Below are 17,509 nucleotides of genomic sequence, written 5' to 3' on the forward strand. Positions count from 1 at the left end.
AATACAAAATGTGTTTGTCTTGATGCGGCAGGGTAGCCTAGTGGTTAGAACGTTGGACTAGTAACCGGAAGGTTGCAAGTTCAAACCCCCAAGCTGATAAGGTACAAATCTGTCGTTCTGCCCCTGAACAGGCAGTTAACCCACTGTTCCTAGGCTGTCATTGAAAATAAGAATTTGTTCTTAACTGACTTGCCTAGTTAAATAAAGGTAAAATAAAAATTTAAAAAATGACAGCTTTGCACACTCTTGGCATTCTCTCAACCAGCTTCACCTGGAATGCTTTTCCAATAGTCTTGAAGGAGTTCCACATTTGCTGACTCCACAGTCCAACTCATCTTAAACCATCTCAATTAGGTTGAGGTCGGGGATTGTGGAGGCCAGATAATCTGATGCAGCACTCCATCACGATCCTTGGTCAAATAGCCCTTACACAGCCTGAAGGTGTGTTGCACCATTGTACTGTTGAAAAACAATGATAGTGGGACTAAGCCCAAACCAGATGGGATGGTGTATCGCTGCAGAATGCTGTGGTAGCCATGCAAAGCACCCCCACGCATCACGTTGGTTACCACATGCAGAGATCATCCATTCACCTACTCTGTGTCTACCAAATATGGATATCTTCTGTATACCACCCCTACCTTGTCATAACAACATTTATTGGCTCAAACACATTGATAAAAGAAATTCCACAAATTAACTTTGATTAAGGCACCCTTGTTGTTAATTGAAAAGCATTCCAAGAAGCTGGTTGAGAGAATGCCCAAGAGTATGCAAAGCGGTCATCAAGGCAAAGGGTGGCCACTTCGAAGAAATACAAATATAAAATATATTTTGATTTGTTTAACACTTTTTTGGTTACTACATGATTCCATATGTGTTATTTCATAGTTGAAGCTTCCCTATTATTCTCCAATGTTTAAAATAAAATCAAACCCATGAATGAGGTGTGGCCAAATTTTTGACTGGCGCTGTATGAAACATGGTTCACGAAATAAAAAAATGTGCTAGTAACAGATGACATTTATATTCTGACAATCTCTGAAACGCACTTAGATAATACTGTTGATGATACAGTGGTAGCACTACATGGTTAAGATCTACATAAAAGACAAATGCCAAATGGTAGAGGTATTGTCGTTTATATTCAGAACCACATTCCTGTAAAGCTTAGAGGATCTCATGTTAAATACTGTTGAAGTAATATGGCTACAGGTCCATCTGCCTCACCTTAAGCCTATTCTTGTGGGAAGCTGCTATAGACCACCAAGTGCTAACAGTCAGTATCTGGATAACATTTGTGAAATGCATATGATATCAACAAAGAGGTATATTTTTTGGGTGATTTAAATATTGGCTGGCTTTCATCAAGCTGCCCACTCAAGAAAATGCTTCAAACTGTAACTCATTCCTGCAACCTGGTTCAGGTTATTAGTCAACATACCAGGTTAGCTACAAACAGCACAATAATTAAATAATCAACATGTATTGATCACATCTTTAATAATGCTGCAGAAATTCTCATTAAAAACAGTATCCAAATCCATCAGATGTAGTGATCACAATATAGTAGCCATATCTAGGAAAGTTCCAAATGCTGGACCTAATATAGTGTACAAGAGGTTATATAATAAGTATTGTAGTGATTCCTATGTTGTTGATGTAAAGAATATTTGTTAGCCTGTGGTTTGTAATGAGGAGCAACCAGATGCTGCACTTAACACATTTACAGTGCATTCGGAAAGTATTCAGACCCCTTCACTTTACAGCACGATTCTAAAACGTATTGTTTCATTTTTTTTCCCAACAATCTACACACAATACCCCATAAAGACAAAGCAAAAACAGGTTTAGGGATGTATTACAAATAAAAAATTACATTTCCATAAGCATTCAGACCCTTTACTCAGTACTTTGTTGAAGCACCTTTGGCAGTGATTACAGCCTTGTGTATGGCGCTACACGCGTACCACACCTGTATTTGGGGAGTTTCTCCCATTCTTCTCTGCAGATCCTCTTAACCTCGGTCAGGTTGGATGGGGAGCGTCACTGCACAGCTATTTTCAGGTCTCTCCAGAGATGTTCGACCGGGTTCAAGTCCGGGCTCTGGCTGGGCCACTCAAGGACATTCAGAAACTTGTCCCGAAGCCACTCCTGCTTTGTCTTGACTTGTGTGCTTAGGTTCGTTACCCTGTTGGAAGGTGAACGTTCGCCCCAGTCGGAAGTCCGGAGTACTCTAGAGCAGGTTTTCATCACGGCTCTCTGTGCATTGCTCTGTTCAGCTTTCCCTCGATCCTGACTAGTCTCCCAGTCCCTGCCGCTAGAAAACATCTCCACCGCTAGAAAACATCCCCACAGCATGATGCTGCCACCAACATGCTTCACCATAGGGATGGTGCCAGGTCAACTCCAGATGTGACGCTTGGCATTCAGGCCAAGAGTTCAATCTTGGTTACATCACACCAGAGAATCTTGTTTCTCGTGGTCAGAGTCCTTCTGTTGAATGATGTGGCTATGCAAAATTACTTGATGTTTTTGGAACTAGTGAATCTAACGCGCCAATGTAAACTCAGATTTTTTGATATAAATATGAACTTGATCAAACAAAACATGCATGTATTGTCTAACATGAAGTCCTATGAGTGTCATCTGATGAAGTTAAAATTAATCACTAACCTTGAATTATCTTTATTTCTGGTTTTTGTGAATGCTGTATTTTGCTGGAAAATGGCTGTGTTTATTGTGGTTTGGTGGAGACTTAGCATAATCGTTTGTAGTGCTTTCGCTGAAAAGCCTATTTGAAATCGGACACTTTAGTGGGATTAACAATAAGATTACTTTTAAAATGATATAAGACACATGTATGTTTTAGGAATTGTAATTATGAGATTTCTGTGGTTTGAATTTGGCGCCCTCTATTTTCACTGGTAGTTGTCATTATCGATCCCCGTATCGGGATTGCAGCCATAACAGGTTAAATGGAATTCTGGGCAAAAAGGCAAACTCCACATCATCATTGATTGAATCAGATGACACATCACAAAACCCACTGATAATGACAATTACTTTAATGATTTGGAAAGATTAACGAATTTAGGCATGAGACGCCAGCAACAAACACTGACACTACACATCCAAGTATAACCGATCAAATTATGAAAAACAAGCATTGTAATTTTCAATTCTGTAAAGTGTGGGAGAGGTGAAAAAATTGTTGTCTACCAACAATGACAAGCCACCGGGGTCTGACAACTTGGATGTAAAATTACTGAGTATAATAGCGGACGATATTGTCACTCTTAATTGCCATAACTTAAATCTAAGCCAACTAGAAAGTGTGTTCCTTCAGGCCTGGAGGGAAGCAAAAGTAATCCCAATAATAGTAAAGCCATCTTTACTGGCTAAGTTAGCCAACCCATCAGCCTGTTACCAACCTTTACTAAACTTTTGGAAAGAAATTGTGTTTGACCAGATACAATGTTATTTTCATGTCAACAAATTGACAACAGACTTTCAGTATGCTTATGGGGAAGGACATTCAACATGCATGGGACTTACACAAATGACTGATGATTGGCTTAGAGAAATTGATGATAAAAAGATTGTGGGGGCTTTGTTAGACTTCAGTGCAGCCTTTGACATTATCAATCATAGTTTGCTGCTGGAAAACTTGTGTTATGGCCTTATACGCCTTGCTATATTGTGGATAAAGAGATACCTGTCTAACAGAACACCGAGGGTGTTCTTTAATGGAAGCCTCTCCAACATAATTCAGGTAGAATCAGGAATTCCCCAGGGCAGCTGTCTAGGCCCCTTACTTTTTACCAATGACATGCCACTGGCCTTGAGTAAAGCCAATGTGTCTATGTACACGGATGACTCAACATTATACACGTCAGCTACTTCAGCGAGTGAAATCACTGCAACACTTAAGATAGAGCTGCAGTTATTTTCAGAGTAGGTAGCAAGGAATAAGTTAGTCCTCAAAAAAATATTTCAAAAACTAAAAGCATTGTAATTGGGGCAAATCATTCACTAAACCCTAAACCTCAAATAAATCTTGTAATAAATGTGGAAATTGAGCAAGTTGAGATGACTAAACTGCTTGGAGTTACCCTGGATTGTAAAATGTCATGTCGAAACAACATGAAGAACAGGAGCTAAGAGGAGAAATATGTCCATAATAAAACGCTGCTCTGCCTTTTTAACAACACTATCAACAAGGCAGGTCAGGTCCTACAGGTCCAAGTTGTCGCACCTGGACTACTGTTCAGTTGTGTGGTCAGGTGCCACAAGGAGGGACCTCTGAAAATACAACTGGCTCAGAACAGGGCAGCACGGCTGGTCCTTAAATATACACGAGAGCTAATATTAATAATATGTAAATCTCTCATAGCTCAAAGTGGAGGAGGGATTGCCTTCATCACTACTTTTTTGATGACATGCTGAATGCACTGCGGTGTCCATCCAAATAAAATGACAATAATGCACCTGCTCTCAAGCTTAGCCTTTTCTTAACAACACTGTCATCTCAGATTTTCAAAATATGCTTTTGAACCATAGTAAATCACTAATTTGTGTAAGAGTATGCTAAGCTAGCTTAGCATTTTGAGTAGCATTTAGCACGCAACATTTTCACAAAAACCAGATAACCAAATAAATAAAATCATTTACCTTTGAAGAGCTTCGGATGTTTTCAATGAGGAGACTCTCAGTTACATAGCAAATGTTCAGTTTTTCCTGAAAGAATCTTTGTGTAGGAGAAATCGCTCCGTTTTGTACATCACATTTGGCTACCGAAACTAACCGAAAATTCAGTCACCAAAACGTCAAACTTTTTCCGAATTAACTCCATAATATCGACCGAAACATGGCAAACGTTGTTTGAAATCAATCCTCAAGGTGTTTTTTCACATATCTCTTCATTGATATGCAGTTCGTGGAAGCCTGCTTTCCCCTCAGAATCTCATGGAAAAATACCAGCAGCTGAAAAAGACGCACCAATTTCGACGGGGGACACCGGGCGGACACCTGGAAAATGTAGTCTCTTATGGTCAATCTTCCAATGATATGCCTACAAATACGTCACAATGTTGCAGACACCTTGGGGAAACGACAGAAAGGGCAGGGTCATTCCTCTCGCATTCACAGCCATATAAGGAGACAATGGAAAACGGAGCCTCAAAAATCCTGCTGGTTTCCTGGATGCCGTTTCATCTTGGTTTTGCCTGTAGCTCCCGTTCTAGGGCACCCACAGAGAATATCTTTGCAGTTCTGGAAACGTCAGAGTGTTTTCTTTCCAAAGCTATCAATTATATGCATAGTCGAGCATCTTTTTGTGACAAAATATTGCGCTTAAAACGGGCACGTCTTTTTATCCAAAAATGAAATAGCGCCCCCATAGCATCAAGAGGTTTTAAGTTTCCTCATTACAAGTGATTTCAATGGGTCTTTCTCCATTCTGTTTGTGTTATACTATTCAATCAAAAAGTCAGCATTTTCATCCATTTCTGCACTTATTTGAGATCACTTCTACGTAGGGCTGCACAATATGGGCAAGCAATCTGGGGCTTATTTTTTTTACCAAATGTTGCAATTGCGATTTGACTTGTGATTTAGAGCAAAACCCTTGGGTGAACTGGTCCAATAATCATTTGACTTCCATGATTCCAATTCTATAGTTTGAATACAGCGTTGTTTGACATGACAACAGATGAAAATGCCAGGGAGGAGTTGTGAGAGGGTAGGAACCAACGTTGCTAAGTGTTTCTTAGGAAACCGTTTAATTTTGGCTACATGTAATGTTCTCTTAGCTACTTCATGTAGCTAACATATTCATACTTTGCGTATTTCTCATTGGCAGCTACATTAAATAGTACCCGCAAAACACCAGTCTCAAAGTCAACAGTGAAGAGGCAACTCGGCAGAGTTGCAAAGAAAAAGACATATCTCAGACTGACCAATAAAAAGAAAAGATTAAGATGGGCAAAGAACACACACTGAACAGAGGAACTCTGCCTAGAAGGCCAGCATCCCGGAGTCACCTCTTCACTGTTGACATTGAGACTGATGTTTTGCGGGTTCTATTTAATGAAGCTGCCAGTTGAGGACTTGTGAGGCTTCTGTTTCTCAAACTAGACACTAATGTACTTGTCCTCTTGCTCAGTTGTGCACCAGGGTCTCCCACTCTTTATATTCTGGTTAGGGCCAGTTTGCGCTGTTCTGTGAAGGGAGCGTTGTACGAGATCGTCAGTTTCTTGGCAATTTCTCTCATGGAATAGCCTCCATTTCTCAGAACAAGAATAGACTTACGAGCTTAAGAAGAAAGTTCTTTGTTTCTGGCCATTTTGAGCCTGTAATCGAACCGACAAATGCTGATGCTCCAGATACTCAACTAATCTCAAGAAGGCCAGTTTTATTGCTTCTTTAATCATAACAGTTTTCAGCTGTGCTAACATAATTGCAAAAGGGTTTTTTAACAATCAATTAGCCTAACTTGGATAAGCTAGCACAACGTGCCATTGGAACATAGGAGTGATGGTTGCTGAAAAAGGGCCTCTGTACGCCTATGTAGATATTCCATTCTTTTTATCTGCCGTTTCCAGCAACAAGTCATTGACAACATTAACAATGTCTACACTGTATTTCTGATCAATCTGATGTTATTTTACATAGACATTTTTTTTGTTGCTTTTCTTTCAAAAACAAGGACATTTCTAAGTGACCACAAACTTTTGAACGGTAGTGTAGGTGAGAGTGGATTCTCGGCCCTCATTAGCATGAAAACTAAATATAGGCACAGATTGTGTGTGGGAAATGATTTAAGACAGACTCTCTCCAATACAACCCAACATTGCAGAGTTATGTGCTTCATTTCATGTACACCATTCTCATTAACCTGTGGTGCGTTATTCACAATTTACGATGAACAAATAAGGTTTTATATGTAAGATGGATAAATAAACAGAAAAATTATTGATTATTATTATTTGTGCCCTGGTCCTATAAGAGCTCTTTGTCACTTCCCACAAGCCGGGTTGTGAAAGACTCACACTCATATGTTTAATGTATCATATAGTGTGTGCATGGCAGGCTTACAATGATGGCAAAAAACAACATTTGAGAGTGCCCTGACCCTGTTGCTAGAGGGGATACGCAGCTGAAGGCAGACTGTTTGAAAGGGTAAGGGACTATAAAAAGTTTGGGAACCACTGATTTAGAAGATACTGTTGTAAAAACATCTTGATTAAGGTCTAAACCATCACTTGTATTAACAGGCTGTATAATGAATTACGTTTGCTCTGACTCAGTTAATTTATAAGCTAGCTAGTAAGCTTACTAGCGATTAGCAGCTAACCATATTTAGGCTCAACTTGCTAAGAAAAGACAAACTAGCTGTTTGCAGATGTAACAAATTAAGTGTAATTATAGAACGCTAGTGGATTTATATTAACCTCTCTGCGCAAGGAACCCGGTATCGGGATGAAATTCCACAACATACGGTGATCGCTACATAAATAGTCATATTAAACATTCATAAAAATACAAGTATCTCACATGTATCGAAAGCCTAGAATCTTGCTAATCCAACTGTGTTGTCAGATTTAAAAAATAATTTACTGCGAAAGAATACGATGTGATAGAGCCCCATAAAAAAAACTATTTCAACCAGCACAGGCGTAACAAAATCAAACTGCATTAAAATAAATTGTTTACCTTTGACGATCTTCGTCTGTTTGCAATCCCAATGCTCATTGTTACACAATGAATGATCTTTTGTTTGATAAAATCCATTTTTATAGCCTAACACAAAACATTTTGTGAACCACTTGTGTCGTGAATTCCGTCTCATTCCATTTGACGACACATTTGAGGGTAAATACCCACACAAAACATGACTTTTCCAGTCATGTTTGGTTTCATTGCAATCAACTGGTTTGTTCGTAACACAACCAAACGTGATGGACCATTTCGCGGGACGTATTGACTGAAAGAAACCGATTTGAAGACAACAAGTAATGACATCACTGTGCACCAATGCTATGACCACTGTTTCGTTGATTGACTGTATTTTAACTTAATGACCACTGATCGTCTTGAAATCTAGCCGGGTAGATAGCCAATGAGCTGAGGTAAACGGCAATATGCAATGGTTATGTGTTGAAAGAAGACCAACACATGTAGTAAACTCCGGCGTAAAGAGAGTCATTCGCTATTGAAGTTTTATACTGGAAGGAGCTACGCATATTACGCACAACATTGTTTGATAAACGTGAATATTCAGCTGTTATCAATCAGTATGGCGACCAAGTCAGGGAAAGCTAAATCTAAGTCTAGATATACAGATTTACACACAATTTTAGAAGAAATTGATCGGAAAAGTGAGAGAGTTGTGGGACGATTCATTTAGCGACACCCAAGTGGAGGAATATTTTTGAACGGAGAGGACAAGTTCTTCTCATGTGAATGCCCTAGTTTGAAATTAATAATATAAAATATTTGTGATTTTTATTTTAGAAGCAATATATGAAAATGTAATGTAATGAAATGTGAGATGCGTGTGTCTGCCACCCCACATGACATAGCCTATTTGAGGCTGTTGAGGGGAGGGCAGGCCCACAACAATGGCCAAAGTGAAATGGAGACAGTAGATCTAGCTGGTCTGTCATAACATAATAGAGACAGTAGATTTAGCAGGTATATAATAATATATTCAACCTTATGTTCCCTATACTTATATATATATATATATGTTTATTATACCTGTTGATACTCACTTTACAGCAGAAAGAGACTGCTATGGCACCTGGCATCAGCAGCACAATATTGTGTAGAGCTATGGAAAAGGGGGTGGGGTTATAGCCTTCCTGTTTGGCCCTGTCCGGGGGTCTCATCGGATGTACTTCTTCTGTCTTATCCGGTGTCCTGTGTGAATTTAAGTGTCTCTCTCTCTATCTACCTGAGCCAGGACTACCTGGCACGATGACTCCTTGCTGTCCCAGTCCACCTGGCCTTGCTGCTGTTCGTTTCAACTGTTCTGCCTGCGGCTATGGAACCCTAAACTGTTCATATTTAATCTTGAGGTGCTGTCCTGTTGCATCCTCTACAACTACTGCGATTGTTATTATTTGACCCTGCTGGTCATCTATGAACGTTTGAAAATCTCAGCCATGTTCTATTATAATCTCCACACGGCACAGCCAGAAGAGGACTGGCCACCCCTCATAGCCTGGTTCCTCTCTAGGGTTCTTCCTAGGTTTTGGCCTTTCTAGGGAGTTTTTCCTAGCCACCGTGCTTCTACACCTGCATTGCTTGTGGTTTGGGGTTTTAGGCTGGGTTTCTGTACAGCACTTTGAGATATTAACTGATGTACGAAGGGATATATAAATACATTTGATAGAGGACTGAGGGTCTTCCAAATATTGAAAGTGTGTAAATACACTGCTCAAAAAAAGGGAACACTAAAATAACATCCTAGATCTGAATGAAATATTCTTATTAAATACGTTTTTCTTTACATAGTTGAATGTGCTGACAAAAAAAAATGTATCAACCCATGGAGGTCTGGATTTGGAGTCACACTCAAAATTAAAGTGGAAAACCACACTACAGGGTGATCCAACTTTTATGTGATGTCCTTAAAACAAGTCAAAATGAGGCTCAGTAGTGTGTGTGGCCTCCACGTGCCTGTATGACCTCCCTACAAAGCCTGGGCATGCTCCTGATGAGGTGGCGGATGGTCTCCTGAGGGATCTCATCCCAGACCTGGACTAAAGCATCTGCCAACTCCTGGACAGTCTATGGTGCAACGTGGTGTTGGTGGATGGAGCGAGACATGATGTCCCAGATGTGCTCAATTGGATTCAGGTCTGGGGAACGGGTGGGCCAGTCCATAGCATCAATGCCTTCCTCTTGCAGGAACTGCTGACACACTCCAGCCACATGAGGTCTAGCATTGTCTTGCATTAGGAGGAACCCAGGGCCAACCGCACCAGCATATGGTCTCACAAGGGGTCTGAGGATCTCATCTCGGTACCTAATGGCAGTCAGGCTACCTCTGGCGAACACATGGAGGGCTCTGCGGCCCCCCAAAGAAATGCCACCTCACACCATGACTGACTCACCGCCAAACCGGTCATGCTGGAGGATGTTGCAGGCAGCAGAACATTCTCCACGGCGTCTCCAGACTCTGTCACGTCTGTCACGTGCTCAGTGTGAACCTGCTTTCATCTGTGAAGAGCACAGGGAGCCAGTGACAAATTTGCCAATCTTGGTGTTCTCTGGCAAATGCCAAACGTCCTGCACGGTGTTGGGCTGTAAGCACAACCCCCACCTGTGGACGTCGGGCCCTCATACCACCCTCATGGAGTCTGTTTCTGACCGTTTGAGCAGACAAATGCACATTTGTGGCCTGCTGGAGGTCATTTTGCAGGGCTCTGGCAGTGCTACTCCTTGCACAAAGGCGAAGGTAGCGGTCCTGCTGCTGGGTTGTTGCCCTCCCACGGCCTCCTCCACGTCTCCTGGTAGCGCCTCCATGCTCTGAACACTACACTGACAGACACAGCAAACCTTCTTGCCACAGCTCGCATTGATGTGCCATCCTGGATGAGCTGCACTACCTGAGCCACTTGTGTGGGTTGTAGACTCCATCTCATGCTACCACTAGAGTTAAAGCATCGCCAGCATTCAAAAGTGACCAAAACATCAGCCAGGAAGCATAGGAACTGAGAAGTGGTCTGTGGTCACCACCTGCAGAACCACTCCTTTATTGGGTGTGTCTTGCTAATTGCCTATAATTTCCACCTGTTGTCTACTCCATTTGCACAACAGCATGTGAAATTTGTCAATCAGTGTTGCTTCCTAAGTGGACAGTTTGATTTCACAGAAGTGTGATTGACTTGGAGTTACATTGTGTTGTTTAAGTGTTCCCTTTATTTTTGAGCAGTGTAGTTACCCATGTTATTTTGTAAATGTATATATTTTTTTCTCATATTTTTTCCCCCCATTTTTGGGGGGTGTGTTAGAATACCATTTTGGCATTTTGTATGTAGTTATTTGTTTCAAAACGTATACCTTCACCAATTTGGCCACTTGGGTACATGATAAATGTTATGTAGCACACTCATTTTGGAAGTTATCATTCTGAAACTTTGCACAATTACTGTTGCCCTCTTATGTTTTTCACTGAAATTGGCCCATCATCCTATCTGAATGTTTATTTTTTTTCAAAGATGATACAACAATAAAAAATAAAAAAACTTATGTTTTCTTTCGTTGTATTATCTAAACCAGATCTATTGTGTTATATTCTCCTACATTCAATTCACATTTACACAAACTTCAGAGTGTTTTCTTTCAAATGGTACCAAGAATATGCATATTCTTGGTTCTGTGCCTGAGCTACAGTCAGTTAGATTTGGGTATGTCTTCAGGCGGAAATTGAAAAAAGTAGGCGGTAGCTCTAAGAGGATTTATTAAGCAAAGTGAAAACAGCATTGTTGCATTGACCAGACTCGTGTGAGGCTCCCGAGTGGCGCAGCAGTCTAAAGCAATGCATCTCAGTGCTAAAGACGTCACTACAGACCCTGGTTCGATTCCAGGCTCTATCACAACCGTCAGTGATTGGGAGTCCCATAGGGCGGCTCACAATTGGCCCGGCGTCGTCTAGGTTAGGGTTTGGCCGGTGTAGGCCGTCATTGTAAATAAGAATTTGTTCTTAACTGATTTGCCAAGTTAAATACACTTTTTTAAAACTGTCTCGCAGTTGAGGAACAACACATGTGCTTGAGTGACAGGAAGCGGGAATAGGTCTGTGTGGAAAGCAGCATAGAGAGAGCGCGCGGTCAGCATCGCTACTCAAGTAGCGAAGTAAACTATAAAAATAGACGTTACACACGTCGTATCACATTTAACAAATCAAACATTGAAATACCATTATAGGAGGTAAAGTAAAAACACAAACCGGTCCGCACAGCAATACAGGTATATCATAAAATACCCTAATCAGTGGTAACAACAGACAAAGTGGAGATCTTTGATTTGGATCCCCGTTAGCGACGGCTACTCTTCCTGGGGTACGACACAACGATCTATCTGCAATATTAAAGCTGATCTACCACTAATAAAAATAAAACACTGCCTTATTCTGTAAAGTCCCACATAACTCAGCCTTGCCCCCAGAGGTTGTTGCCCACCTGCTCTATACAGCCACAAACCCAGCTTCAGTTCAAATCATGTCCAGTTGTTTCTCTCTGCAATCCAGTTCTGCAGCCTTACCTTGCCTTATATTTGGATTAAGACGTTTTTATCCAAATTGACACATACACTGAGTGTACAAAACATTAGGATCAACTTCCTAATATTGAGTTGCACTTCCTTTTGCCCTCAGAACAGCCTCAATTCATCAGGCCATGGACTACAAGGTGTCAAATGGTTCCACAGGGATGCTGGCCCATGTTGACTCTAATGCTTCCCACAGTTGTGTAAAGTTGGTTGGATGTACTTCAGGTGGTGGACCATTCTTGATATGCTCCACAGTTTCTTGTGTGTAAGAAACACAGCAGCGTTGCAGTTCTCAAACCGGTGTGCATGGTCTGCAAACCGGTGTGCATGGCACCTACTATACCTCGTTCAAAGGCATTTAAATCATTTGTCATGCCCATTCACACCCTGAATGGCACACACACAGACAATACATATCTTAACTGTCTAGTCTTAAAAATCTTTCTTTAACCTGTCTCTTCCCCATCATATACACTGATTGAAGTGGATTTAACATCAATAAGGGATCATAGATATCACCTGGTCAGTCTGTAATGGAAAGAGAAGGTATTCCTAATATTTTGTACACTCAGTGTATAGCCCTTATAACAGTAACCCTGTCCCTTTGCTTCCAGGGAGAGCTGAGAGGGGAGAGGAAAGATGAGGAGCAGAAAGAAGGAATGGGATGTCACCTCTAGGCAGTAAGCAGATAGATGTCCTGAATTATTCCTTTGTTATTTGCTTTCACCAAGTACTTTCAGATTGCTGGAAATTATGGAAATGAAACAAGGAACCCCTTTTAGACTATTGAGATGGGCCCTATGGCAGGAAGCTACAGATGGACATAAAACTGTGCAGTGCACTGTGCCAGTTGAGGAGGTGGATATCAGCTGAGTCACCACTCACTGCCTCACAGTGATACAACAGCAGTCAGATGAGAGAGATGTACACCTTTCCCTTTTGAGGCAATTAAATATGCATCTAAATACATGGGCTCCGATACAGGAACGAAACGTTTTAGTTTGAAACGATACAATTGAATTGGAGAACAAATCGATGCAATACACGAACATTTGTTGCATAAACACATTAATTTTCCATTCTAAATTAAAATCTGCTGCTGAGCTGGATCTGTCTGAGCTGACTGGTGTGTGTAAATTATGTATGTTTATGGTGTATGTAATATATAGGCACCTAAGCTGAGCCATATCAGAAATGGTGGAGGGAAATGTAGCCTATTTTTTTTTTATCGCCCAATTTGGTTCTGAAATCACCATAAACCGACTACTTGTCTTTTTTTTTTTGGTTAAGTGTTTACTGGTAATGTATCAATATTAATAATTTACAAATGAGTTATGACATAGACAATGAATATAATGCACAACTTTGGATTTTACCCTTTTGGACGTTTACGAAGTAATCTCTTCTCGCTTCGGCCATGCGCCCCGCAAAAGTGATTGCCTTCCTGTTTATGAAATTATTGATTTTACCCTACATAAAAAAACATGAGCATATACACTGTTTAAATTAGGGGGGAGCTTTAAACGGTAAAACGAAATTAGGCTCCTTGGAAATCACTAACGTAAAAGATACATACTTCACGAAATATAACTAACAAGTCCCGATCATTACCGGAAAATAAAAATTAAACGAATTCCTTTGCCACACAGAGGCTCTAGTTTTATGACTGTAGCCTAGTGCCGGTTTGATGACTTGTCATTGGACGACAACAGCAAGCTAAACGCATCACTCGTGAAAAGCAAGAGCACCAGCAGCCTAAATTATTAAATTCTCTCTCCCCGCGGGAAGCGCGATGTAGACTATCTGCATTGTGAATTCACATGGAATTTTCTATATTTCTGTTATCGCTTTAACAAAAAAATTATTTTAAGGGCTGTTTAAACATTAACAAAAATTGTCCATCTGTTACTTCCTTAGTTCAAAGCAAAACTACCAAAACTATTGTTGATGGTTAAGTTGTGCAATCAAAATAAAATCTATTTAAAGCCCTGTTCAGCGGGTACAGTATAGCCAGATGAGAGTTGTGTGTCTGGTAGCTTACTTTTATTCTTGTAAAACAAGTTTACAGCACATTATAACAATGACCTAGGCAAATTACATAGGTTGTCAATCAACTAATAAAGCCTAACATCACGCAAGGTAAAGAATGCAATATGAGACACAAAAAAAACTGAACCAGTGATTCTAATGTTAGAATCGATTTTCTGACCGATGCATGCTACATTTGGATCAGTTTGGGGTCCGCAGACCCACGTACTTGAATAGCGGATTACCGATACACCATTACATGCATACCAGAAAGCTATGCTGAACACACAAACCACACACCTACACTGATATGAAATAAATGGGGCTCGTAAGAGAGTCCCACAAAGGGCTTAACCTGCAATTTTGATTTTATCCATCTTGGTTTAAAAATCAGTAGACACAAGGGAGAGGAGATGCAGTGATGTAAGCCACTTTATACTACTATTGCAATGCAGCCCATCCATAGTATTGAGCTCCAGCCTCTTGGGAGGAAGGAACATCAATATCTCCCAGTCCGTAGGGATATGGAATTAGATGGTGCCCATCTTTCCCAGTAATTATGGAATAAGGCCTGCAGTCATCTTCATATAACAAATGACAGAAAATATGTAATTAAATATGGACTTAAACCTACTTTTGAGCAATAAACAAAGTTGACCTATGGGTGAACTATACATACTTTTAGGATTTCCAATGTGAGACTATCGGTTAAAACAATTTACTCTCCTATGAAATGGCCTCAACTGACCAACTCTGGAGATTCGGAAAGAAACGCACACAAAAAAACCTTGGTCAGACAGGGACACAACAGTCTGCACATTCACAGATGCACTCACTTCCTCATACACCCAAGGCCAGGTCAAATCACTGCCTGGTCATACCAGTCACATACCAGAGTGCTCAATAAATACATCTGCATCGTCAGTCATTGGGATCACTGGTACCTGAGGTTATCAACATACATTGTGGTTCATATAACTTACTAATGGACATGTCCGGCAGTCAGGATCATTGTCAACACAAAACATGTTAAAACCGGTTGACTGTGTGGTTACCAATTGTCTAGGTGAATGTGTTTGAGTTGTGCATCATCGATGTATAAAGGATAGTCAAAATAATAATTTCTAAACTTGAGGGGGATAGACACAGTCACGTCCAAACCACAATAGTTAAGGTAATGTCAATGCAACGTGTTCAACCCTCAAACACACATTTGTAATATCAGGAATGTTCAAGGCTTAGAGATTTTTGTAGAATCTCAGTCAAGTAGTGAAATGGTAACTAGTTCACCGGCAGGAAGATGCCTGGCTTCATGGACCATTTTAGGCAGGGTGGGTCACATTGGCCCGACGCAGGGGCCTCTTCTAGCCCAAAGCACCAAACCTAATCGAACACAAATTCACGATATCAAACATGATTCCTCACCCCAGTAACAGTATATTGGATTGTTAACGGGCTTCAATCGTTCAGATTTAAACTACACACAGCAGTATGGTGGGTTAACCATCTACCTAGTTGAAAATAGTCCGAACGTTCAGTTTCGGTTTTGAATTCCATTTGCCATCACATCCATATTCGGCTTCGCTAACCTGGCTTTCACCACTAACTACTAGCTAGAACATCATTGACATGGCGACCTACCCGTCACCGCCGGTCCCTTTCTTCTAGTCTGTCGTATGCCTCGTCTGGGTTCGGCCTGTTTTGTGCGAGTGTGTGTGTGGCCGGCGGATTACAAAAGCTACCTTGCTAGTTCGGCTAACGATATTAGCGAGCGTGGAAGCTAGCATCCAACAAGCTCCTCTCGACTTGCACGGGCCTGATGCGTTTCTGTTGCCTACACCGTGCCCTTTCTTCTTCCCCGACGTGTCCTCCGTTATTTGGACGTTAACAGGCTCTCGGCTTGTGTTTCTTTCTTCTTGCACACCCGTTGTCTCGTATGAGACAGTATTGAGTGAGTGAAGGCGCCGCGGCCTGTCGCACAATCAAAGATGGCAGACCGCCAGTCCACGATCGTCACTAGTTACCACAGCCACAAAGTCCGAATTATGTCTGAACTCCGCCCTTTTCTACACTTTATCTTCATAAAATCTGACTTTAAACCTTAACCACACTGCTAACCGTATGCCTAACCTTAAATGAAGACTAAAAATCGATTTTTTTGTTTTCATACATTTTTACGATATAGTCAATCTTGACTTTGTGACTGTGGTAACTAGTGACAACCCCAGTTCCACGGGTGTCTGACATCATCACCCACCCACAGAAGACGGCGGCTGCGGAGCAATTCAATTCAATTGCGGAGCATCAGTCTTGAAAAATATTAATTATATACTGACAAGATACATGTATCTCCGTCCTAACAATGGGAGTCGTTATTCATGGTCATCGAGACAACGCCGTTATATAAAGAGTTTCTTCTAAAAGTGGCCGGAATCTCACGTATCCTACATATCAGTACATTCCTAACAACTTTATCATTACGAAACTTCCAATAGATCAAAAAAACCTCACGTAGCAAATATGCCATACATTTTTCAGTTGACTACATTCGACACTCTCATTGACCTCCGTACAAAAACTCCTTGCTTGGTGAGCGAAACAACGAAAAAGCGCCACCTGCTTGCTGGAAGAAGACAGTTATTCCGCCGAGTTTGGCCTGATCTTCTTCCTCTCTGGTTAAGTTTTAAAACTCTGTGGTAGGATGAAGCCACAGGTGAGCAGACACTGGCCGTGTTCGAGAAGATCAAAACCCTAATGTATCATGGGTAAATTGTGACTGACAGACAGATTTACAAATAATAATGATCTGTAGATTATTATTTATGATGCAGGGTTCTTTGCGGATCTGTCAGTCTGCAGTTGCCTGCAATGTCGAACAAGCCCACTGCAGTAAGGTTGGTTTGTCATTTTCACTATTTAAAAATTAAAGACTAAGGACAGTGTCGGGAGAATGAACTGATCTTCGATCAGTGTCCACGGGCAACTTCTAGCTGGAACAAATTCTTTGGAGTGCTTGGCTTGGTACCCTACTGTACCTCGATCTCGGCACAATTAGCCCACATGTGATAAGAACACCCCGCTGTCAGGAGTGGATTGGACATCTGGCAAATGGCAGATGGGATAGACCATTTTTTTGCTGGGTGGGCTGGTCGAAATTGACACACGCACAAAATATTTGTATATACACTACATGACCAAA

At 41.0% G+C, this 17,509-nt stretch overlaps 1 protein-coding gene across 1 annotated transcript in view; it reads right to left on the bottom strand.

Annotated features, from left to right (window-relative positions):
* LOC135556357 (protein PRRC2C-like) overlaps positions 1 to 16,322 on the bottom strand; it is a 44,478-nt gene extending 28,156 nt beyond the window's left edge. Inside the window, 1 exon segment of the mRNA XM_064989499.1 lies at positions 15,952 to 16,322. The gene's annotated coding sequence lies outside the window, so the exon portion shown is untranslated.
* Positions 16,323 to 17,509: the final 1,187 nt, after the last annotated feature.

The sequence above is a fragment of the Oncorhynchus masou genome, chromosome 15 (genome assembly GCF_036934945.1).
Source record: "Oncorhynchus masou masou isolate Uvic2021 chromosome 15, UVic_Omas_1.1, whole genome shotgun sequence".
Classification (NCBI taxonomy): Eukaryota; Metazoa; Chordata; class Actinopteri; order Salmoniformes; family Salmonidae; genus Oncorhynchus; species Oncorhynchus masou.